The sequence below is a fragment of the Anas acuta genome, chromosome 3, assembly GCF_963932015.1.
Source record: "Anas acuta chromosome 3, bAnaAcu1.1, whole genome shotgun sequence".
NCBI classification, from domain to species: Eukaryota; Metazoa; Chordata; class Aves; order Anseriformes; family Anatidae; genus Anas; species Anas acuta.
Genome location: NC_088981.1, coordinates 54,065,014 through 54,089,129, shown reverse-complemented (window position 1 = coordinate 54,089,129; position 24,116 = coordinate 54,065,014). Strand labels below are relative to the sequence as shown.

The 24,116-nt window shown below is 38.7% G+C and overlaps 1 long non-coding RNA gene across 3 annotated transcripts in view; it reads left to right on the top strand.

The window, feature by feature from the left end:
* Nucleotides 1–24,116, top strand: part of LOC137854123 (uncharacterized) — a 250,109-nt gene that overhangs the window by 104,711 nt on the left and 121,282 nt on the right. For all 3 annotated transcript variants that reach the window (XR_011094968.1, XR_011094966.1, XR_011094967.1), the window contains exons 5-8: nucleotides 4,092–4,260; nucleotides 4,421–4,487; nucleotides 11,399–11,588; nucleotides 20,346–20,522. This is a non-coding gene — a long non-coding RNA (uncharacterized lncRNA). The remainder of the gene's footprint in view (nucleotides 1–4,091; nucleotides 4,261–4,420; nucleotides 4,488–11,398; nucleotides 11,589–20,345; nucleotides 20,523–24,116) is intronic.

Here is a 24,116-nt window from a genome sequence, read left to right as displayed (position 1 = left end):
AGATACCTAGAAAGAGCAAGACAATCAAGGCAGTCTTGTGTTGAATAAGAGGCATGCTTAAAGGATGTTGATGATAAACTCTGCAAACCACATATGTTTTTCAACAGAATGAAGGACCAATTTTCATAGATGAAGGGAAACACTGGACATGCAAAGAAAATGTGGATACTTTGAATGAGAGTAGAAAATCCCCATTACTAGTGTTTCTCCCAAGTCAATCCTTTTTTTTTTTTTTCCCCTAAATTAATTCATTATTTATTTATTTATTTTTTAAGATGGCTCAAACACCTCTTCCCATAGCAGCAGAGTTAGCAGGTAAACCTACTCAGCCAAAAAGCCTGCTGTCCTAACATATCCACACCACAATGGACGATGACTTGTGATCCCTCATCTTTGTGGAAGGCAAAAGTACTTGTCCTGAGGTCTGCAAAGTTTTTCTGTGTGCTTGCAGCAGAAAGACACCAGCAGAAACCACCCGTGCCTCAACACTCCCTGCAGTGGCTCTTGGCAAACACTGCTCTGCCCAAGGTTGTGGGGGGTCTCCTGGGAAGATTGCTGAGGTGGTGAATGAGCAGGCTCACCAGATCACAAGAGCACCACTAGAGCTTTTGTTTGTCACCCCAACTCTGCTTCAGAATGAAACTGCTTCAGAATGAAAAATAGTATCAACTTCTGTGTGTGTGTACTGTAAAACTTCCTTTGTACTTTATGGCAATATATATCATATCCCTCACCATTTCAAAGTTTCCTCATGTAAGAAGCAATTGAAGATCATGGTCCTAGCACAAAGAAGAAAATTTTTAAACTTTGAAAGGGGTTTCAGATAGAGTTTTATAAATAGGCATTTATGAGTGGTAAATATTTCCAGTAGGCTGGAAGTTGCCTTTGTGTACATGTGCAGAAAAATCTGTCAAAAATTTAGAGTTCCTTTGCGTGAAGCTCTTGGCTGATTTGCTCAATCAACAGTATGTTGTACAGATTCTCAAGGAACAGGAGGAGCTAAGTGTTTCTGAAATCCTCCCGCTGTGCCATTTTGAGAACTGGTATTCATGTAACTTGTACCCTGCATCTCTTAGCGTTCAGCCATTGTTCTGACTATTTCTGAAATCATCACGCTGTGTTGTTTTGAGAAGAGGTATTCGTGTACCACAGATCTTTTAGTACTGAGCCATTGCTTTGCCATGTCAGAAATGGCAGAAGGAAGCAGACAACAATATGGCCAGCACTGATGGAGAAAATGGTATTCAAATTCACCAGAAGAAGGATTGAGGGTCCCTTACTGAGATATCATTTGATCAATTGGGATCACATGGATTAACAGAGAGATGATTCTGTCTTGATAATCTGATGTTTTTATTTGTAGGCGAAAGCACAAAGAGCTGACAAGAGGAAGATGTAGATACAATTTACGCAAGCTTCATGATGCTTTCACTACAGCAGTAGACACAATAAGGCTAATATATGGGGTAGGCAGTATGGTACAGGGGGTGACATGTCCGAGTGGATTAAGGGGGAAATCATAATGCTTTGGTGTTAACTTGGAAGGAGGAGCAGAGAATTATATTGATGAGAACTGGGTCTAGATTTGTTCCTCTTATTTATACTATTTGTCTGAGGCCTAAGGAAAATGAAAATGCTGTAAAGCAGAAATATTTGCAGATAATGCAGAAACAGGGAGCACTGCCAATACAAAGAAGCTATGTGTGTGTGTGTAAAGATGAATGACCTAGATAAAAATTAGAGTAATGAGGAGCTGGACAAAACAGAGGGCCAGGCTCTGAAAGATCATACTGTGCAAAAATACAGTTCAGGAAAATGTAGTTCAGGAGAAACAGTGAGATGAAATTTAAGGCAGAAGGATTAAAATAGGTGCACACACATGCAGAAATTTACAGAAACCTTTGCAAATTGTACATAAATAGTGGATTTAAGTATTTAGAAGTGACTATCCTTTAGGACTACAGAGAGGACTACAGAACTAGTACTATCATCCTTATTTCTGGTCACCTGCTTATAAAGAATTATTAAAGATATAGAAAAAGATACAGCAAACGCAAGCAGAATAATGCAGGGATTGGGGTACACCAGTTGTGCCAAATAAGACGAAGGAATTAGGGCTATATTCTGTGAAAGAGAGGCTGAGAGGTGAGATCATTTTGCTCTGTGAAGTTCTTGGGGGAATTGGAAGAATGGTAGATGCCAGACAATTTGAATTTGTGTCAAATACAAGAAGCAGAGGGCACAAATTAAAGTTTTGCATTATATGGAGGGAGTTCCCACAAGGAATTTAGTTTAGAATTCCTTTGTGCAGGGAGCAGATAATATACAAGATGCTGAAAAGTGCTCTCTGCTATACAGAAAGCCCAATGGGAACACAAATTTTTACTACTATATCCCAATGCCACATCTTTGTCTGAAGAGTGCTTTAAAGACAGCACCATTCTTCTAGAGAATACAGGAGAGGGCCATAAGAAAAAATAACCCATCTCATCCTCGTGAGAATACTCTAAGTGTTTCTCCTGGATTATTGGTAGCAGTTTCGGAGAGGCTGGATGTCTGAACCCTTTCAAAAACTTCAGCTCTGAAGAAATTGTTTCCTGGAAGAATCAGTGAAGTAGCTTTGAAATTACACAGGACTGGCACTGACATTATGAGACCCCTTTGGGATGTAGGACTATGAAGACTGAATTTCTGCTTTGACATAGTTTTTGCAAGTTTTAAAGGATTAATAATAATGCAGCAGTGGAGATAAAAGGTGTGTGGCAAAGTCTGTAAGTCACAAATGAAACGTGTCATTATTTGAATGAGTCTAAAAAAATATTCAGATGGCATACAAGAAAAATATTTATTGGGGATAGAATTTGTGGTGCAATAGATGGAGATGAATTTATCTGTCTCTCTGGCATTCAGGTGGAAGGTAGATGAAAGTCTGAAGTTTAATAAGAGAGAACTCTGAGTCCCTCCACCACTCATTTCCTTCCTTTCCTCTCCCATCAGTTAAGTGAAATACATCTGCAAGGTATTGGTTCACTGAAGATAAACAGATTCTTAACTTTTTTTATCCACTAAATTGTGTCACAAATTTTGTATGCGAAGCGAACACTTGTAAAGGCTCTGACTCAAAGAAATGTATTTGGCTTCTGTTCTGCCCCTTTTCATTAGGGGCTCTGTGGGCTTCCAGCATCTGAAGGACTCCTTGACCTGTCAGTGACATCTACTAGCTTATTGCATCTTAGCTTTGCACACAAACTGCTTGCAAGAGAGTCTAAATCCAAACCTCAGAAGCAGAACAGCAGTTGTAAATTAGTCTCTCATACAAAATATAAAGGAACTAACCCTATTACTGTATGAATCCAAAAATGGGGGCTGTAACCCTTTGATGTCTGCAACTTGATTTCCCTCTTTCTCCCTCAGAGTGGACATCACTGTTGGACATCACTTGCAGACACCAAGTGATTTAAATGCACATGGGAAGACAAACAGAAAAGAACCTGATCCAGTCATTTGCAGAATGTAGTATATACTGCCATACAGTGAATTATTTTTACATAGGTAATTAATAATAGAGAAACAATGTAGTGACAGTGTGAGTCCCAGGGGAGAAAATTGTCAACCTATTTATTCATTTATTCTTTTCTAACTAAATTGATGGGATAGTCTGATGCCTTTCTGGATTCCACACGGCTGATGAAACTGCAAACAAGTTTAATTTAAACAACAGGCAAATCTTCCAATTAGCCAAAGCCTAATTCTTATGCCTTGAAATGATGAACTGCATGTACCATGACCTCTGTCAGTCTCAAGGGCTAAAAAGCTGCCCACCAAAAAACTCAGACATTGATCTGAACATTTTGGGCATGGATTCAAATATATTAATCTACTGTGATTTGCCAAGTGTCTATAACTGTCCTCTGGAATCCTAAGTTCATGTTAAATGGGATATCACTAATTATTTCATATAAACTCATCTTTGAGCTACGGGGCAGTTTAAGGGAACTAAAACAGTTCGTGGAAGAATAGAGAGGATGACACTGAATTCTGCTGCCTAATGAATAGCTAAGTCCAGTGTTCTGTGTGGCTTACTCTTCCAGAAATTACATTGTGCACAGTGGTTGAAATCCCAGTTTCAGTAGGGGAAGGATTTTGATAATAATGAAGTGCTACTAATCTGAGAACAAGCCAACAGCCAAGGAACCCAGACACAAGAATATATCTCACAGTTCATTTCTTTCATGAGGCAGGTGTTCCTGCATGTAAAAGGTAAGATCCTAAACAAAGCAATTTTTTAAGTGAAGAAGTTTGTGCATTTTTTTTTCCTGTGGCTTAACACTTCTCTCAGATTTCATGTCTCTATGTTTGCACCTCTTTGTTTTCCCATCTTTATAAGTTAAGAATCACCTCTGCTTCAATGTTCTTGCAGTTTTTTAATGCAAGCTGCTGGCTGGCATACATGTGGAACAAGAATCCCCAGAGCATATTAGAGGACAGTGAGTAAAGAATGATTTTTGAAATAACTAGCTACAGCTAAATCATGATAAATCATACTATTTCATTGAATTTATCTTCTGCATATTAAATTTACGAAGTCGTGTCATGTTGAAATATTGAAATATCTCCAATGTAATCCACTGTAATCCATTGTTGGGAATTTCAGGGGGAAAGGGCAGTGAAAGAAAAGGTTGGCTGCCATTAGATAACCAATAATCTGCACAAGCTCTCAGAGCTGGCAGCGGAGCCGCAGTCTCAACACTAGTTTCAGCCTGGGAGCGATTGACACTCCCTGTACCAGCTATTTGGCTGGAACTTAAATATGTCACTTGGCACTGAGAGTTGATAAAAGCCCTGTTATTTTCTGGGCTGAGAGCTAAACAAGACTGCAGCCTTCCTAAATTATTACACAGAGCTTATAAGGAATTGTTGGTTTATGTGAAGTAATTTAATCAACCTGATCATTAGATGAATTTGCTGCTTCCACACTTTATTCTAATTGTGTTTGTTTATACACATGTTACACTTTTGCCCAGTTATTTAGTTCTAATTAATAAATTGGAAACAAGCATGGTATGGATGTCTGCTTCCCAAGACCACCTTCCAGAAGTGGAGGAGCCTGAAGGCAAGCAGCATTGTGAGACACACAGGCCATCCTCCAGAGCTGTCCTTGCAGACCCCCAAACCCATAACCCTGGCTGGAAAATCCACCATTCATAGAAGGCCTGGTATCTTCTTTAAAGCTTCACAGACTTCTTGCAAGTCTGTGTATACTTCATCACTTACTCTGCATTATTTGTAAGGGTATGGTTAACATTTGGGATACAGGCACTCTTGGGAACAGCACAACGTTTACTGTTAATCTAAAGGAACATGTCAAGGAGGCCTAACATGTGCCCCTTCACTGCCTTTGTTCTCTGGGTCTTTTGCTTTCCATGTTCATCTATTACAGGACCCTTTGTGAATGCACTATCACATCCCAATTCTTTTACAAGCTGGTGGATAAAATAAACCTCTCCTGCAGAACAGAACTGGAGTCCATGGTATAAAGGTCTCACTGTGAAACCTGCAAACTCAAGTTTTTTTGAGGAAAAAGCAGTGTTGAAAGGCTATTTCTTTTCAGGCTGAAGTAAATAATAATCTTAGTTTTAGTTCTGTTCATGTACCTTTTATATGCACACATCTTTTGTCATCTGCCTGAGTAGGGAGATATCCTATAACTGCAAGAGGACTGCTGTATCTCTCCATTGCCAAACCAGTAGCATTTTGTATGTCATTTATTGAAGTAAGACTGCTGTTTGGCAAAGATTTGCAGTGCAACGGTCTTGTCTAGCTTCTGTCAGTAGGAAGGTGCTGACTTTGAAGAAAGCCAGACTGGGGCTTAACTGCACAAGAGAGAAGCTTCATAGTAGAGGCATCTGTTACTAAATATGACTGGGAAAAGATTTCTCCAAAATTTTCAAGATTATGTTCCTTTCCACACTTTCTTTTGTACTGGGATGAAGTCAGAATCTTTTGAAACAAAACGAGATGCTGCAGATAGACACAGCCTTTGCAACAGCATCTGGTCCAAGAGATGCTCCTCCAGAAAGCCATTGGGTGTGTATGACCAGCCCCAACATGCAAGCAGTGCAGAGGACAAGGAGTGGGACCTGCCTGCAAAGGACAGCACAGATGCACCTAAAAGAGGTGTACCTTGGCACCCCTTCTTGTTTAGGGTGACCTAACACACAGCATATAAAGTCCAGGGTTCCTGGATTGGAACAAGGGCTTCAGCCTAACAGGCTGGTCAGAAAAGCCAAGGCCCAAGCTGGGGTGTTGGTGCATGGTCACCCACGTGGTTGAATCGTGGGCCCTGTTTCAGCCTGTGCTACCTCCCAGTCTCTGCCTAGATAAGATCTGAAGGATGACACAGGTGGGGATCTGTATCCTTGGGCTGTATGGATGAGGTTGTGCTTGTGGAGAAGGAAAGGCTGGAGACTTGTGGGAACCAGTGCTGCTTGCCCTCAGGGCCAGAGAAGGCCCAGGGAGGTTCCCAGTGAGTCACTGTATTGGCTGCCTCTTCCACACAAAGTATGGCAGCCTGTATGAACCCTGAGCCACTGGAGCAGGACTGTGAGCTGTTATTTATGTAAGTGTGAATCCCCTAACACTGAGCTGATGGGTCTTTTGGAGAGGAAGTCTTGCTCTTCTTCTCTCTTGCTTTGACGAAAAATCCCATGTTTCTTGAAGCTTGTACATTTGCTCCCATTAAAAATTTTGACATTGAATCTGTGGAAAAATAATCTACCAGGAAAACTCCTGATCAGGTCAAATATTAGTTTAAGTCTTAATAATTCTACAAGCCTTCTCTGTTTTAGCAGACGTCTGATTTTTTAAAGGCCTCTGGGAATGATGTATTTTAAGCTTATTTAATTTGGAGAAAAAGATGACTGTGGCAGGGAATAGTATTAGGTATAGATGAAGAGGTAATATGGAAGCTGAAGCAACAAAGTTCTTGCAGAAGAACAAAAAATGAAAGAAAATGAATATGCATCTTAGGAGGGCTGAAAAAGAAAGGGAAGATGGGTTCATGAAAAAGTGTCCATATATTCAAAATACTTGAACTAAAATATTCTGTGCAGAAGAGCATAAACTGAGCACCAATCTCTCCAGATTTTCGTCACTCGAGAGCATAAAGAGTTAATTTTTTCCTGTATTTTTTTTTTCTATTTTTCTGTCCCATGTGGCTTATTTTTTTAATGTCAGATCTACATTGACACTCATATCAAAAAGCATGCGATTTAGCATGATAGATCAGCTACTGGGAAGGGATAGGGGGGAACTGACCCTACTATTGAGATATATGATACTTATTTAGAGAGATGACATATATTCTTGATGAGATGCGCAGCTGTAAGTTGTACACTCCTCATTCAAGGTTACTTATAAGAAAGGAGGAAAAGATGCTGGGTTTGTTCTTCCGCCCTCTTTTCTTTGATTTAAGATAGAAAATACCGTGTTTTCTGCATTAGAAATACTATATACTGTGGTTGAGTGAGAGAACAGATGAACTGTGATACCACTTGATATTTGTACAGGAACAGTTGGGCAGGGATAATAGTTTTAGTTAGCTGATGGGGAGGAATTTAATTTCTTTTTTACGTCTACATAAATATAATTTCAGTTCACATATTCAAAGCATAAGATGTTACTCCTTCTACAATTAGGAAACACAACTACTTTTTGCAGTATTTCATAAAGGTGATCTGTAGACAGTAATATTATCCTGATGTGTTTGGGTTATTCTAAACTATTTGAAAGAAAGTCAAGAAAGAAATCCATAACCCCCAATAATATTTTATAATAATAATTATTATTATTATTATCATTATTATTATTATTATTATTATTATTTTGGCAGGTGAAAAGCCAATGGAAGAGCTTCCTAAGGTATGCCTGAAGTTAAATTGTAGGTGATAAAACCCATCTGCAGGGGGAGACTCTCTAGTGTAGTTGGCTAAGAATTTCTCTAAGTCAGTGAAAAACGCTGATTTGCTAAAAGAATTTCAGAAAATAAGCTGTTTCATTTTGGTGAATTATTTGTTAATAAATCACGTGCAATAATAGATACTGACTTTGCTATTTACAAAAATGATAAACATTGAATTTTTTCAGTCAGAGCTAACTTTTTCTTTTAAAGTTGAATTTAATTTTTACTAGAAAAGAGAAACTAGGTCATGTGAATCATTTTAACTGAACAAAACCAATTTTTTGGCTGTTTCATTTTGCAAAAAGATGTTCTTTCCAATCTACAGTATTCTCTGATTCTGTGATATTTCCTTTTGAGGCTGGAAGAAATAATTGAAATATAAAATTTTTATGGATATGAAAACTATTTGCTGCCTATTCCTGCTTTCTAATAATGTCTTGATATCTCTCTCAAAAAGATTACATACAACCAAATTTCTCTGCATCTTTTTTTTTTTTTTTTTTTTTTTTTTTCTGACAGAGAGAAACTCAGTAACCTGAATAAAGATATATAATTTGTTCGGTCTTTCTTTTCCCTAGGTTCCTGTGTCAAGAACAGTGGCATGATTTTTAACTTCCAATTTTCAGTAGAAAATAAATGAAAAAAAATTGCTGGAAATATGCATGAAATTTCTCCATCATAGTTGGAAAAGCCTGAAAAAATTGTAGCCCAGTCTGCTTTCCATTTGTGACTGTCTGTTTATGATAGCTTTTAAATGGCTCACATGGAAAGTTTTCTTTACACCCTTTCCTTTTACTAGACCAAGGCCTCCAGACCATCACAAAATGATGATTTTGGGAGTTGTTCATAATGACCTGAAAGTTTAAAATGAGACCATTAATCTTTAATATTGGGTGGAAATTTTTCACATTACTCTCTATTGTCTTAGTGCTTTTGGAAATTAAGGTAGGAGACTATTTCATGAAAAGCATCACAGACAACTGTAGCAGAAAATTATGAAACTAAGAAAAGGTTCTTTGGTACTAGAAAGTGAGAGTGACAATCATTCGTCACCAAGATCTAGCATTTGGATAAGAGTATCTACATGATTCAGGAACTTAGAAAGAAAAAAAAATGAAGTTATGACAGCAAGTCTGGGGTCTCTAGTTAGTCCTTGACACTTACCCAGCTGAGTGGAAATATTTTGGATATTTCTGGTAGAAATGGACTTCCAGTTTACCATCTTCAAAACTTCAGTATAACACATCAGGGAGTAGAAACCTAAAGATGCTTCTAAAGATAGCAAATATCCATTTATTTATTTATTTACTTATAATTTATTTATAATATTTATTTATTTATATCCTTTTTTTTTTTTTCTCCTTTTTATTAGGACCATACTTTCAACCCTAATGTTAAGCTAGAAACTGCAGAGTTGATTTTCATCAAGGAATGATGAGCTAATGATTCACTTTATTAGTGAATTATGCAGTCATCACGCCAGGACATTGGAGGGAGTGACTCTGATTTCGGTTTAGTTTGCCTGTGTGCCTAAATGAAACAAGGGGATTTAGGTTGATGTGGTCTCCTCTAAAATTACTTAAGTCATTTGCAAGTCCGTTGCAGTTCACACTGCAGTCCACTACCTATGGTTATTCATTAATCAGATACTTATAAATATGCAAGAAATGGAAAGGGAGATTCAATTTGTAAGCAACCCATCTGTAAGAGCTTATAATTAGGGCTACCATATTTCTAAAAGATGTTAGACCTGCTGAGCTTGTATACTCCAGGGTGGATGTGTGTTAGACATATCAGATGATTGCAAACCCTCTACAAATACAGAAATATCTTGAAATATGTGTACAGCAAAAAGAAAATGGGAAAACCCATTTATCTGTAGTGGCCCTCACAACAATCAGACAAAAAGTTTCACATCAGACAATTACATAGACAAAACCAACAGTACAGTTATGAGAAGATACATGTATATGGGTTTCTAGTCTCCATATTGCAATTTTTGAGTCCCACCCTTTATTGGAAGACAAGGAGCCCATGTGAACCACCTAAGACACTGTTGTTATGTGAATCTGAATCAGTCACATGAACCACATTAACAGTGAAGTGCAAGGCAAATTCCAAGGAAGTGTTAGGACTTACACCTAGACAATGATAAAAATACTTTAGATTCAATCTGTTTTGAAATATTTATTTGTAAAAATGGAAATGATCCTTCAATACTTTATAGTAGCTTTTAATATTATTTTTACCTCCATACTACTGTTACTTTTGACTATTTAGCAGATATATGTTAATTTAATGTTTCTGAATTTGCATTTGCATATCTGTACTGTAGACAATGTTGAATAGGTCGTATCTTCTTTTTGATGTATTAATCTCCCTTTTGATTTATCAACAGAATAGAAAGTGGGCTTGTGATCTCTTCCACGGTGCCTCTACAATACAGTTGTTATTACAAATGATGCCACTTTAGGCAGGATAGACACAAACAAACCATAAGCTCAGAATTGCCCATTGTAATCAAATTGGCTATTTTCCAAACAATTCACAGTCTCTCTCCCAGTGTGACCTTTCAGAGCCCTGCACTCAGCAAAATAGGGTTATATTACCTTTCATGCACTACTGTTCATTTTCAGGAGAAAGCCAGGATTATTGCTCAAATTCTGTTCAATTACACTGGAGCAACCTCATTGTTTTCAGGGGAGGGCACAAACAAGTCAAGTTGGCATATGGTACAGATGTGTGTTTTGTGTTACACAGAAATGGGAAGGGTTAAGAGCATGCTGTGTAATAAAGACGTGACAGGCTGAATGCCTAGTAAGAGAATGGATGCTGTTTTCCAGTTAGTCCAGTTACCCTCACCTGGTCTTGATAATGGTTTCCAGAGGCATAATTGGACATAACGTATATGCTGGGCAGAAGCCAGAAGGGGAGAGATGGGGAGATAACTTTTTGATTTAAACAGGTAAAAGAGCAAAAGGCAGCTGAAGTTAGCAATCCTATAACTTGAGGGACTCGGACTATTTTCACTTTCCTGTCTTCTCCCCTAGCATTATAGCTGCTCTTAGAAATCTTTGAGTTTTTATAGATACTTAAAAAAAATAAAATCCAAACAACAATAGATTGCCCAGTAGAAAATTATTTACATGAAAACTCCTGCCTAAGCATAATTTTTTCTTGAGATGACATCTACTTTGAAAATACAACACAATTTCATCTCAGAAGTAAAAGTAACACCCTCCTCCTTATTTTTTTATTTTATTTTTTTGCTGACAACAAGAGATACGGAGCTTGCTGACAGTATGTGGCTGATAGCTGTATCAGTCATTCCTAAATAGTCTATGAATCCATGTACAGTATAAAATATCATTGATTTATGTAATTGGGAATTTTTAGCAATACAATTTTGTGTAATTATGTTTGTTTTTCCCTATCCAGAACCTGCTTCCCTAGTGAATCTGGGAACAGCCTCTTCTAGTACAGAGCCACTATTTATTCCGCCCTTGTGCTTCCCTTGAGTATAAGTTATGATATATCAGCATTGTCTTTGAGGTCTACTGAATCTGTGGATATGCAGTACTCCGAAGAGTGGAGACGGAATGAAGTTGAAAGGATTCATGAATAAAAAGTAAGTGGATGATACTTCAAACTAAAGCACAAATACTGCATTGCCTAAATGGAGAGAAATTGCTCCTTTTGCTCAAGTAGGAGCAGTGGCAGTAACAATAAGCTAGGATTATTTTGGCCTTTGGTTTCAGGCTCAGTTGTTATCAGAGCGTGGCACACAGCAGCTACTTGGAATACTTTCTTTTCACATGATGGTCTCAGGTGAACTTTGGTGAGGAAAATAAATATCCTACTGGGTATAAAGCCTTATATGTCTGTGAGAGAAGCTTTGCCAACTCTAAATGATACCCCCGTAACCTGCAGCACCTCCGAAAATAAATAATCTTTTAAATCCCAAATTCTTGATAAATGGAAAACACTATTCTGCTACTGGTATTGTCAATTTTCTCTCTTTTTGCAGGGAACCTGACTATTCATGCTCAGTATATAAACATACTGCATGAGGTAAATAGGTATCAAGGCTAGTGCTGTTTTTGAACATAGATCATCATTTTACTTACTCCCTTACATCATTTAACTCTGTTCTTCTGACCCTGGGACCTGGTAATACACACTGCAACCAATAACCATAACTCCATGATCCGTATAGAATGCGTGAGGGATGGTGGCAAGTATATAATTTATTACCTTCAGTAGTGCTGTGTTATTATTATGTGACTGTTAGAGCATTCATAGTTTGACAGATTCCTATTAGCCAGTCAGTCAGAGTATGTAGTGTATTATTTTATCAATACCTGATGCATATCTATAAAGTTTGTGATCACTGCTGTAAAAGAACAACTGAATTGGTTGGGATGGCATAATCTCCCTTCCTGAGGTCTCACCTGAAACATCAGCTTAAGCTGACTAATCTCTTTTAAGGCTAGGAAAAGTCTGGGTAACTTTCTTCCTCTCTTATCCTGAATCCCTGAAAGGAAGTGTCAAAATAGTACATGAAGTTATTTTCATTGTGCTCCCATTCCAATAGCAGAAGCTAAAATTACAAGAAATCTTGTACTGGAAGACAGCCTGTTCTCACAAGATTTCCAGACCATTAACTCAAGAATCAGTTTGTTTGGATTAGGATTGCACAAACAGCCAAACTTCAGGTGCTTATCCAAAAAGCATTGAACCAAATCCTTTGAGCTTTCCCCACATACTTAATATGTTATGCAAATACTGACTATATGTGGAAATGAGCAAGATCAGAAAAACCTCCTTGTCCAGAACAAGCAGGTTTCATTCTTGCTGGACCAAAAAAAAAAAAAAAAGCTGTCATGTTTTCTGCTGGCTGGACAGAAACAGTAAAAGTGAGGGGAGACACAGACAAAGAGAGCTGAGGGATGGAACGTGAGAGGGGCTGAGGAAGACTGGAGCCAGAAAGCAGTTATCTACCAGAGGATGGGAAGAAGATTCAGAGCTGCATATAGACATAAAATGGTCTGTCATATTACAGGAAGCTGGGCAACACAACCTCTGTGCCAGGGCTCAGCTAGGGAACTCTGTGTGGGCTGTAGGGAAGGTGAGCATGGGGCTGTCAGCCCTCTGAGGGATGGGTGCTGCTGACATTCTCCCAGGGCTAGAATAGCTGGCCAGAGCCGTCTAGATTGCTGCTTTCTCCCTGTTTTGGGCAGGGGTGTTGGACTACGTGATCTCCAGAGGTTCTTTCCAGGCTCTCTGACTCCAGTTCTGTGAAATTATCAAGTGAGACGTTGTGTTTCTGTGTTTCATGAAGATGTGACATAGGCTGAGTAAATGGTAAGGCTCAGCCACCAGCTCCTGTCACATCACTAAATAACTTCTTGGTCTAGCTTGCACACTTTATCCTCCTGCATTTCTAAAATTGAGAAAGAATATATCAGCCTTTAATGTTTATTTCAGCGTTATGAGGTATAATATTCTAGGGGAAATACATTTAAAGAGTATCAATCAAAATTAAAGAAACTACATGGGAAAAATGCAAGTTATTCTTTTTCTTTTCATTTGTAATTTCCATTGCATAGGCAACCTGACAAAACATGTTGCACATAATAATAATGTCAGTTTTTACTAAGAAAGTAATCAATGTGATCAAACAAATTTTAATCTAGGTATCTGAAACAAAGTATTTATTATTATATAGATTCTTACCCAATGCATTACAATGGTATGTTAACAAGCTGGTATGAAGTGTAAATCTTTAAGGTGAAAAAGCATGATTGTTAAATGATCATGAGTCCTGCCTCATCCAATGCATGACTGGCAGTAGCACAGAGAGAAGGGTTTGCATGTGAAGCAGTACTACTGATCTTGCTCCTGAGGAATAATGCAATAAAGTACTGGCACAGCTGTGTTTTTTAATGATTTCATGAATGGTCAAGCAAATAAGGCATGATACTTTATATTACCTCATGGTGAAATAAGACACAAAGCTGGAATCAACAAGAGGCTCCTTTTTGCCTTGCCAGAAAGACACTCAAAAAGCTGACAGACACTCAAAAGCCAGTGGAAAGAGAACAGGGTTTATGAATTCATGCTATATAGGAGTTAAAGTGTTGCAATTCCAGTTAGCTGACCTGACCTAAAACAGCTTCTCTCCACCTAGCATTAGACATATATGTGGCAAGAATTTAGGGATTACAGTCACCACTGAATCCCTTTATAATCAGTAAAGAGAATAAGCATTTTTAGGGAGAGATTCTTTTGATTGGTTTCAGTTATTTTCTGTAGGACAATATGATTTGTGAGTTGATAGTTGTTAATCTCATCAATGACTATAAGGTTCAACCTGACTACACTTATGCTGATGTCAGGCATCAGGCATGTTAGGCATCAGAAGAGGTTTTCTGAGAAGGTACTCAAACTTTTGAAAAAAACTTACAGAAACGCTCATTTCTCTGTGCTCAATGAGAAGCTGGCCAACTATTCAACATCTTTCCCAGGAAAATTGGGTCATTTTTTGATCAGCTCTGCCAAGCTGGGCTGACTGGAAGAAACTGTGGATGTCACCCTGACTTCTTCAACACAGCATTTACAGCTCTGTTTGAGAGGAATGTGAGTGAAATGCTCCTCTATGTTATTCTCTTCCCACATCTTTGGTACCATAAAAAAAATTGTTCCTCAGTAGCACACCATTACTCATGCATTTTGAAAATCCACCAGAAAGACTTGAGGTGAAACGTGGAAGATCCTTGTCACAGTGTCTCTCCAGTGAATCCCTGTGTGAGACGAGGCACTGATGCATGCGAAAGAGCTGTTGGTGGAGTTGGTAGTGCCACTCCAGAATGGCTTCCCTACCTCTGCCACAGTCATAGATAGTACTTTCAAAAAGGATTTCAGCACAGACTATCTACTGGAGTAGATATCCAGAGTTGCTGAAAGTCCTGAACCCTGTATATCTTCAGTAATAACTTGGCTATTTATCTGGAGCTCTCTGGTTTCTCGGTGTCTTCTGCAGCTTCTGCTTCTGAGCATACCTGTAACAGTGAAGCTGAGCTAAAGAGCTCACACTCATGCCATGCTCTTGAATAGGTGGGTGGGGAGGTGTTGAAGTAGTAATGTTTGTCCTAGGGATGTGTTGTTGATTTCAAGAAAATTGTGTCTCAGGAAGCACAAGCCCACAGGAAATAACAAAGGGTCTGCAGGGTCACTGAACACGGGCCTCTGAAATATCAGAAAAACCTATCTTATAATTCTTCTGTTAGAAGAATCAGCTCCATCTTAAGCGGGAGTGTTCTTCCACTCCTTTCTGCCCCTTTTGTGCAGAAAAAAGGTACAGGTGCCTCTAAAGGGTTGTCATAAAGTGCAGGTGCAGACACTCAGCAGATTTCCCATTTCCAGCTTGTGATCCATGAATCTCACCACTGCTGAGTACCTAGAGGAGCATTTCAGGACTGGGTTCACTCTAGGTGGAAGCACATAATTGAAACTGCCTTGAATCTAACACTGAAAGTCCTCAGATGAAGAGCAGGTCAGATACCCCTCCCCCCCCCCCCCTTACTATTTCTTACTGTCCATTTTAAGCAGCTTCTCACTCAGCAGTAGGTTTTTGAGTCTCTTTGGGGATGGCAAAGTCTCTTTGCTGACTGTATAAGGATGCTAATTTGGGGTCATCATACTGGGGCTAAGTATCTGTAGGTGCTGTAAAGTTTAACACACATGCCTAGTGCAGGTACTCTGGTTTCTGCTATTCTGTGTTCAAATGTTCTTCCTAAATGTTATGGAAACCAAGGATGGAGTCTATATTTTTCTGTCTTCATTGTAAAGATTAATGTCTCAGCCAAACAAGAATTTGTGCACAGCAATAAGCTGCTACTTAATGCTTTTCTCCTATTGCAAAATATGTCGGACAACTGAGAAGAACTTGCTGGGAATTTTCCAACATGATGTTTATCTGTATGAAACATGCTCCTTAGAAGTGAAAACTAATAAATATAGTTTACTGACAAATATATTTTTTTTCTTCCAAGAAGAAAGTTTTTAGATCAATTCAGCTAAAACTGAAACATTTGCTGAAGGAGCCAGCAATATTTATTCTGAGTCAGTACAACATCCCTTCTCTCATGGGAAGGATTCAGGGCCAAATGTCATGTCCATGAAACAACACTGAGCAGGAATTACAGGGCTTTGGTTCACATAACATATCCTTTCCACCAAGCAAAATGGAACATGTCAGTGTGGGAAGGATAAATGGCAATCTTGGGCTGTCATGCAGTAGGATCTTATTATAGATACAGAGATAATGAAACTAATGTATCCTGAGGCAGTGTTACTTAAAAGAATATCAGAACAGGAGAATGTGAACTGAATTTCATTTACTGAGACTTTTTCTGGTATATTTGGGGCTAAGTTTCTGCAAATCATACAGAGTCTTGGTCCTTCAGAGCTGAAATTATGTTTGGACAGCTGGCAACAGGATAAGGCTACACAAGGCTTCCCCACCTTTTGAAGGTTTTTTGTCAGGCAAAGTATGTTTGCCTATGTGACCCATTTTATCACTCAATCGGTCCTTCACTGAGATACGCAAAGTAGAAGGTAGGCTGGAGGAACTGAACCCCATATAAATTTTCCACAAAGCTTGTATGTCTGTTAAACAAATGGTAGAGAGGGTGGGAAGAGCTGATCTGGAAACTAATAAGGTCAACAGATGCACTTTTTGAAGATGATTAGATATGACAGAAATAAAGTTGCTCTCATAACTTATTGAGAGCGGATATGTTTGGTTTTGGGTACATTCTGAGATATGGGATAATGCTATCTTTCCTGTTCCCTTCTGATAGACCCATATTTTCACAGTGCAGGTTAGGATACCAGCATTTATTTCATGGCTATATGTATAAGCAATCTGTAGGCTTTATTTTAAAGTCTGTCTGGGTACACCAGACCACCTCCCTCCAGCAGCTGACATAACCTATCGTTATATGCAAGAAACATGTTAATTCTCATAATTAACACCATTTTGGGGTCAATGCAGGTGAAGAGATTTAATACACCTTTTAAGATTACTCACAATATTTTCTTCATCTTCTGCCCACCCTTATTTTATTCACTCTCACAATAGCTAGTCGGCATAACTTCCTCCTTATGCCTCAAATGCTATGCTGTCACCAGCAGTTATAAAGGGAACAAAACAACCTGAAAAGAAAATTTCCATATGGGAAATTTTTCTTAGCAGGGTATGTTTTATTTTATGGAATCTAGGAAAGTAGCTTGAGACATTTAGAGGTAGACCCAAAATATTCTGCTGAAGGTTTGAAGTTTTTATGATCCCAAGGGTAAAAAAAATGTGTAAAGCCCCATGAACATTAGTCTACATGATATCTACTATCTGTATTAAACAAGTACTCACAAACCTCAGAAAAGATTGAATTCTGTTATGCTGGGCACACTTCAAACATATGATAAAAGGTGACTTCTGTCTCTAGAGTTTAAGCTTAAAATCTGACAGGATTACTAGAACATTATAATAGTCCTGTCTCTGGAATGCTGATTTGTGGCCTTGATCAAACCACTTAGCCTTTTAGTTGCTTGAAAAAAAATTACTTCTGCACTTAAAAGTAGGAAAAGTCAATAGAGCCACTCACACATGCAGAGGAATTTTGTAGCTCTGAAACCTTAGCAGTGAATGTAACATCCTCTTCTTGAGGAGCCTTGTTCTCCCTCATGCTCTGTTGTATCTTCTGGCTGAGCTCCTTGCATAAGATTTTTTTAGTCCATTTAAATCAAAATGAGACATGTTAAAAATACCCCCAACCCTAATATTTACGCTACCTAGCTTCTGTGGACTGATTCAGATTTGGTAGGAAGCACAAGGTGATTTCAGTTAGCAGATCTGACTGGACAGGAAACTTGATCAGATGGTACAGATGACAGCCAGAGTATAGCAGAGTAAGATGCAAACCATTCAAGCTAGTCTATCTGTAGCTCAAGAGACCATGAGTAACCATATATTTCTAGATTTTGAGCTACATGCTTGGATCTAAAAATTAATGGATGCTGGTTCTTGTCTTTAGACTGATACCCTTAAAAATTTACAGATGTATAATGTCAACACTTTGAGCCTGCTGGAAGAAAAGTACAAACTGTCCTACTGTTTTTATTAAAGCCAGTCTTTATTAAAAAAATCTCAAGAAGGGACGATATTTGGATAGAGGTAAGGAGAAGAGTAGTGGGTGTAGAAGGAAGAACTGGAAACTTACAGAGTGATTTGGTTTGAGAAGCAGATGCTCACCTAGAATAACCAGCCATAGAAATGACAACTGTGAAAGAAAGGCTTAAATCTGATGAGAAAGGAAAGAATGTGATGGGGAGATGTAGACCATGAATCAAGACAAATGACTGCAGGAGCCGGGCTGTGAATAGAACCTCTTCTATTCAAGTACTCCTCAGTACTTCCAGAGGTCCTTGGTGGAAAACAAACTTGCAGTGTCAGAGCTCTAGATAAGTCTCTGGGCATACATAAACATTTAGAATAGTAGAAGAAAAGATGGAGTCCTTTAGTATCTGGATGTTGAGGAAAGTAAGAACACCATCAAAAAATCTTGCTTTGTAAGAAAGGCTTCTCAAAAATATATCTTATCAGAGTTGTTAGCTACATATTCTTCACCTCCATGTTTTTCAGCATCTGCCATATAACCCATTTTTCTTCACAGTCCAGAGAAGACCTGCCTTCTGCAGCAGTTCAACATGGTTTGGAAGAGCCCTCTGAGGACATAAACCAAAAGTGTCTCCTATAAATGTCAGCATAGTATATATCTGTAGGCACCTGTCATCCTTCACACACACAGCAGATGTTTATCTAATTCACCATATTTATTAATCTGAAGTGTACAGTGTCCAAGAAAACACTGGACATCCCCACTTTAATCTGTTCTCTCAACTTTCCCTGAAAGTCCATCTAAAAGAGACCCTGAGTGTTTGTGATTTGTCAAGGATTCGATAATTGGCAGGAAAAAATAGCTTTGGGCACATGTCCCCTTCCTCCCTCTCTGTCTCAAACTTTGTGATCTCGTTTAGCTTTGTACTGTCATGTCAGCTTCTTCTGTACTCGCTAGGGTTCAACATGTATCTTGTGATGGCTCTGCAGAAAGTATTCTTGTAACCTTGAGCACTTTTCACTCTTTCCTCATGCTGATTGCTGTTTCCATGGAAGTCTGTGATGTGTTTTATTCAAAGTATAATTTGTAGTATGTTTGCTTAGAACAGAGGAAAAATAAATTCTTCAAGGCAGAGTTAAGGAAAATAAAATTAAAAATCAACAACTCCCCCTCTAAACTTTTATTCCCCCCTTCCCTACCAAATCCCCAATTAATACCAGTTATTATAACAGTGTCCTAAACAGGGACAGAAGTGTTCAATGACAACACAAAGGAAGACATGTCAGGTCACAAACACAAAACATAAAATATCTCCACTCTTGTTAATTATGACCCAGTCTTACCGAAAAACAGATGGAACTGCTTTCAAAGCGCTGTGTGTGTGCTTATGTGTGTGTGCATATGTATGTCTGTCTTACGAATGGCTAATTCAAATCAAACTTGGGATTCTAGTCAAGACAACAGCTTCACTGCCTGAACCAGCTTGTTTCTGTACTCTTATCATTACCAAAAAGACAGAAGACTGCAATCAAGTTTCATTCAGCTCCAAAGAAAAAGAATATATCCCACACTTTCCAGTAACAGCCTGCTATGCACTGCTTGCCTATATGACAAACATATGGAGAGGCACATTGGGCCTGGATCTCCTTGAAATTTCCCTGCTAACTATAGCATCTGCAGCTTGAGTAATGCAGCAAAAAAAAACACCAACAAATCAACCTCTCCCTTTTCCCCTTCTTCTTGTTACAGGACATTAGGGTAAGACTTTAGTTAATATGATATAACTTAACATAATAGGCAGAGAACCATCTGCTTGTACGAAGATGTGCAATGCCAGCTGTGGGGGCTCAGGAGTGCCTCTGCACTTCACACTAGCTATAGTGGATTATCCAAAATGCAGTGGTGCCTTCGCCCATACCCTCAGCTCAGCCATGATCCAGAATGTTTTATGTATTTCAGGAGCGTATCTCTGGTCTTTCAGTGACTCTTTCACAAGGTCTTGTTGTATAGTTCATTACTATGAAGTGTCAGGAATTCAGAGAGAGGAACATGCGAGAACAGAAGTAGGTGCTTCCAGACTGTAACAGCAGTGCTGTTAATTGGGACACTTGCAAAATAGTGTCATATGTGTCATTGCTTCTGACTATACCCCAGAAACACCTCTAGAAAAATACAAAATGCTAACCTGATTTTCTTTTTCCTAGCTTACAGTTGTTTTACAGGAGGCTGCCTCTCTTGCCCTTCAGAATGGATATTGTTTGGAAGTATTTAGAGACAAATACTATTTTCCAGGACCACTGACACTGGGACACAGGCATCAAGGAAAAAATAAAACAAAGCAATCCCAGATGCAATGGAATGAACAGCTAAAAGGCAGGAAGGTAACATATTTGCTTTTGTGCCTTGCCCCAACCGGGTGGCATTCTAATAGGTTTCTTATTCTGCTTTCTTCTGCTAAGAGACTGGAAGACATATGTCACTTTTCCACCTTAACTGTGCATTTTCTAGTTTGTTTGGATTTATGTCATAACCTTAATGGGATTTAAATGGAATTTTTATATGTGAATAATACTCTGCATTAATGCAGGAACTTTAGGTTGCTGTGCTACCAGCCTGATTTGCATAAAGGTTTTTTAAATATGAAAGAAGAATAGCCAGGCTATTGTAGATGGCAAAGTGAAAAAAGACACCAGCATAACAGTAAGAGGAAGAGACAACCCTTCCCCCTAAGTGTTGGCTTGCCAAAGGGTTAATTCTCCGATTCTTAAGTACAACTGGGTGTGAGAGGAAAACCTGGAGGTCATGCCAGTCATGAATATTTAGTTGCTGGAGGGTCAAGGCAGGATTAAACAGTGAAGCAGCCAGGTCAATGTCATGGGTTTATATTTTCTCATAAAACATTTTCTGTTCTGGTGTACTCTCTGTGATCTGTAAATGTGTAGCTCACATAGCATTTACACACACACATACACGCTGGTGTGGATAAGTGTCTGTTTCCCATAAGTATGTGTCATATCACAGATTTTTAGAAATTATCCACAAATAGTAATGCCAATAAGTAATGCCATTGTCTTACACTGAAAACTGTGCTATTATGCAATTACATATGATTTAAGTTTGGTATACATTGCATTGTCTGTTCAAGACACTGTCCAAGCCCTGGTTTACCCTAGAATATGCCAAGTAGGAGCAGGAGGATATTTACCTATTTTCATTGTTATTATTTTCAGAAGGGAAAGGGGGACAGAGAGTTCTGAAGATTTGTCCTGACAATTTTTGTGGCAGATCTATGTATAGTACTGCAGCTCTTCTGGCTCTTGGTTCTTTGCCTTAAACAAAACATCATCCTTTTGGTTTTCGAGCCTGAATTGTGTGAGAGCAGCTCTGAGTTACTGATGGTAGTGCAGCCAGTGAACTTTCCTGCTGGCATGTTTTTCATTCTTAGTATACCATTATTATTTTAAAATGAATTATGTATATAACACATTTAGTGTACAGACTACTCTGCATGTGAATAATAAAGCACAGTCTCTGCTCTGAGGAGCTGACAGGCTAAGGGCTTGATCCAGTAAACACTTATTCCTGGGTGATTTGCTTAGCCTGCTATCATGAGTAATCTGTTGATCTGGCCCGAAACTAATTAGATAACTTGACAAATAAGAACAATAGGACATGCTGGGTAGTGAAGGAAGAAAAGGATGAGACACAACAGTACATAAAGATTTAGGAAGAAAGAGGATAAACACAAGCTGGTTTGGATTTGGTTCACTTTTTAGTGGCAGTCTCTGCATGGAAACGCAGGGAAGGTTGGAGCTCAGGCCCTGGAATCAAGTGTTTTGGTTGTCATCCAGGTCTTACATCTCACTGTGCATTCAGCAGATCTGCATGGCAGGTAATGGCTTTGGGCTGACCTGACTTGTTTTCTGTCTCTGCAGTCAGTGCCTGAGGAGTCTTCTCAATCATCTTTTAAAAGTAGCTGAGATTGAATATACACACACAGCATTTTCAAACTGTCCTGTTTGCAAGCTATTAGTTGAATTTCCAGGATGGTCCTAAGCTCAAGGAGGAGGCTTACACTTGCAAATAAGTTATCTCCCTGCCCACGGGGAACAAAATTGAAACATCCAGATGCACATATGACCACCATGTGAAAAAAAAATATCAGGGAATGACACTACTTCGGAGTTGAGTCCTGGCTCCTTTTATCTGCTACAGAAGCAGAAAGGAGAGTGCCAGGGCACCGGCCTTGTTTTCTCACCCAGGATTCCTGCAGGAAAAGGGCCCAAGCACTGATCTTGAACTCAGACTTAATGTGTAGGTACAACAGAGCTTACAGCACTTCGTTGGGGTTGGGGGTTGGCTAAGCACTGCTTGAGGATGGTTAGTTTGTGTTGGACACTAACATTTTGTTTGTGCTTGAAGATCTTGTTTGTATTGCTGTAAGTGGTGCTCATACTTGCAGAGGCCACTGCTGACCTTGTTTGCATGGGTTCTGCATTTGAAGGCTACAATAGGGTATGGAGAGATGACCAAGAGCACATTATCATTGGAGATGAGGTGGAAGAATGGAGAGACCTGTAACTGACTTAGGAAGTCTTTGACTGATGGACTTTGTAACATACTGCCTATTGGTACCCTTGAAGCAGTTTTCTGGTACGTGGCTCTGTTTGCATTTTTCACAAGTTCTGGCCTAAAGGGTCTTGAATAGAGAAGTCCAGTTAAAACCATGGACAAAATATATCCCTAAAACGATTATCCAAAGTGCTTATTTCACCAACTAGTCCTGTTTTCAGTGTGGGAAGGGTCACAGATGGGTCAGAAATAGTAAAATGGTGTTTATTCAACTGACCACTGTGCTGGAGAAAGGGTGAATCTATTTCACTGACTTGGTCCCAGGAGGAAAACTCTTCTTGAATGCAGACACGTCAAGTCTATTCTTACTCTAATGGAGAAAAAGTGGGAAAACAAAACAAAGTGTGGAAAAATATCAGTGTTAAACAAAATAAATTCTTGATCATAAAAATCTCAACAGAATGTTTGTTTGCTATCTTAATTTTTGTTCTGTCTCATGTCTAGTACCTGTAAGAAAGAATTTCTTCATGCTCTCACATAAAATGAAGCAAAAGCAACCTACTGCAAGTGTCCATTTTCTTTCATTTTTAGAAAGGGAAATATATATGTATATCTCTCAAAATCTGTAGGGATAAAAATTTTAATTATGTCTTAGTTGCTTGCTGTGATTTTGAAATCAGTGCTTTAGTATGAATAAGCACTTGGTAGTTTATAAAGTGACATGAAGAATATTTCTATTTCACATGTTAAAATCTCATTTTTATAAATGGCAATAACAGAGTTGGCATTGGATTAACAGAGGTGACCTGAAATTGGTATCAAGAAAGTGATTTTTTAAGAAGAACTGAATTAATGAAATGAAGAAAAAAAAAAAGGATAAAGATATGTGAATAAGCTAAAACCCATTTAAGCAGTAGAATTTTGTGAATGCTAAGATGTTGGACTCTGTAAAAATATTGGTTTCCATCAAAATAGACTAATACAGAAATAGTAGTTTAGAAACGTTCATATGAATAGAACAGTCCTAAGAACAACAGTCTTCACTCTGTGATGAAAATGACAGGTGAAAGTGGAGGTCAACACAAAAGTGCCAGGGAGTTTTTGGGCCACAGCAGAGAGATAGAAAGCAGGGACAACACTGAGGAGAGACAACGATATTGCTAATGAGTGTCAGTTAGACGCATAAAATGGGGCCCAACACAAGCTTTTGTGTAGGAAATTGGTTCAGAGAACCTCAGAGGAACTTACTTTGTGGTAGGCAACTTTTTGATGGCAGAGTCTGCCTTTAAGAATGTTCTTGCTTTGCGACATCCCTACTGGGGCTGACATGGTCTTTTGTTTAGACTGTTAGTCTTTGTGTTTCTGTCATATCATGTGTTTGCCTGGTTCCACAGTGAATCCAA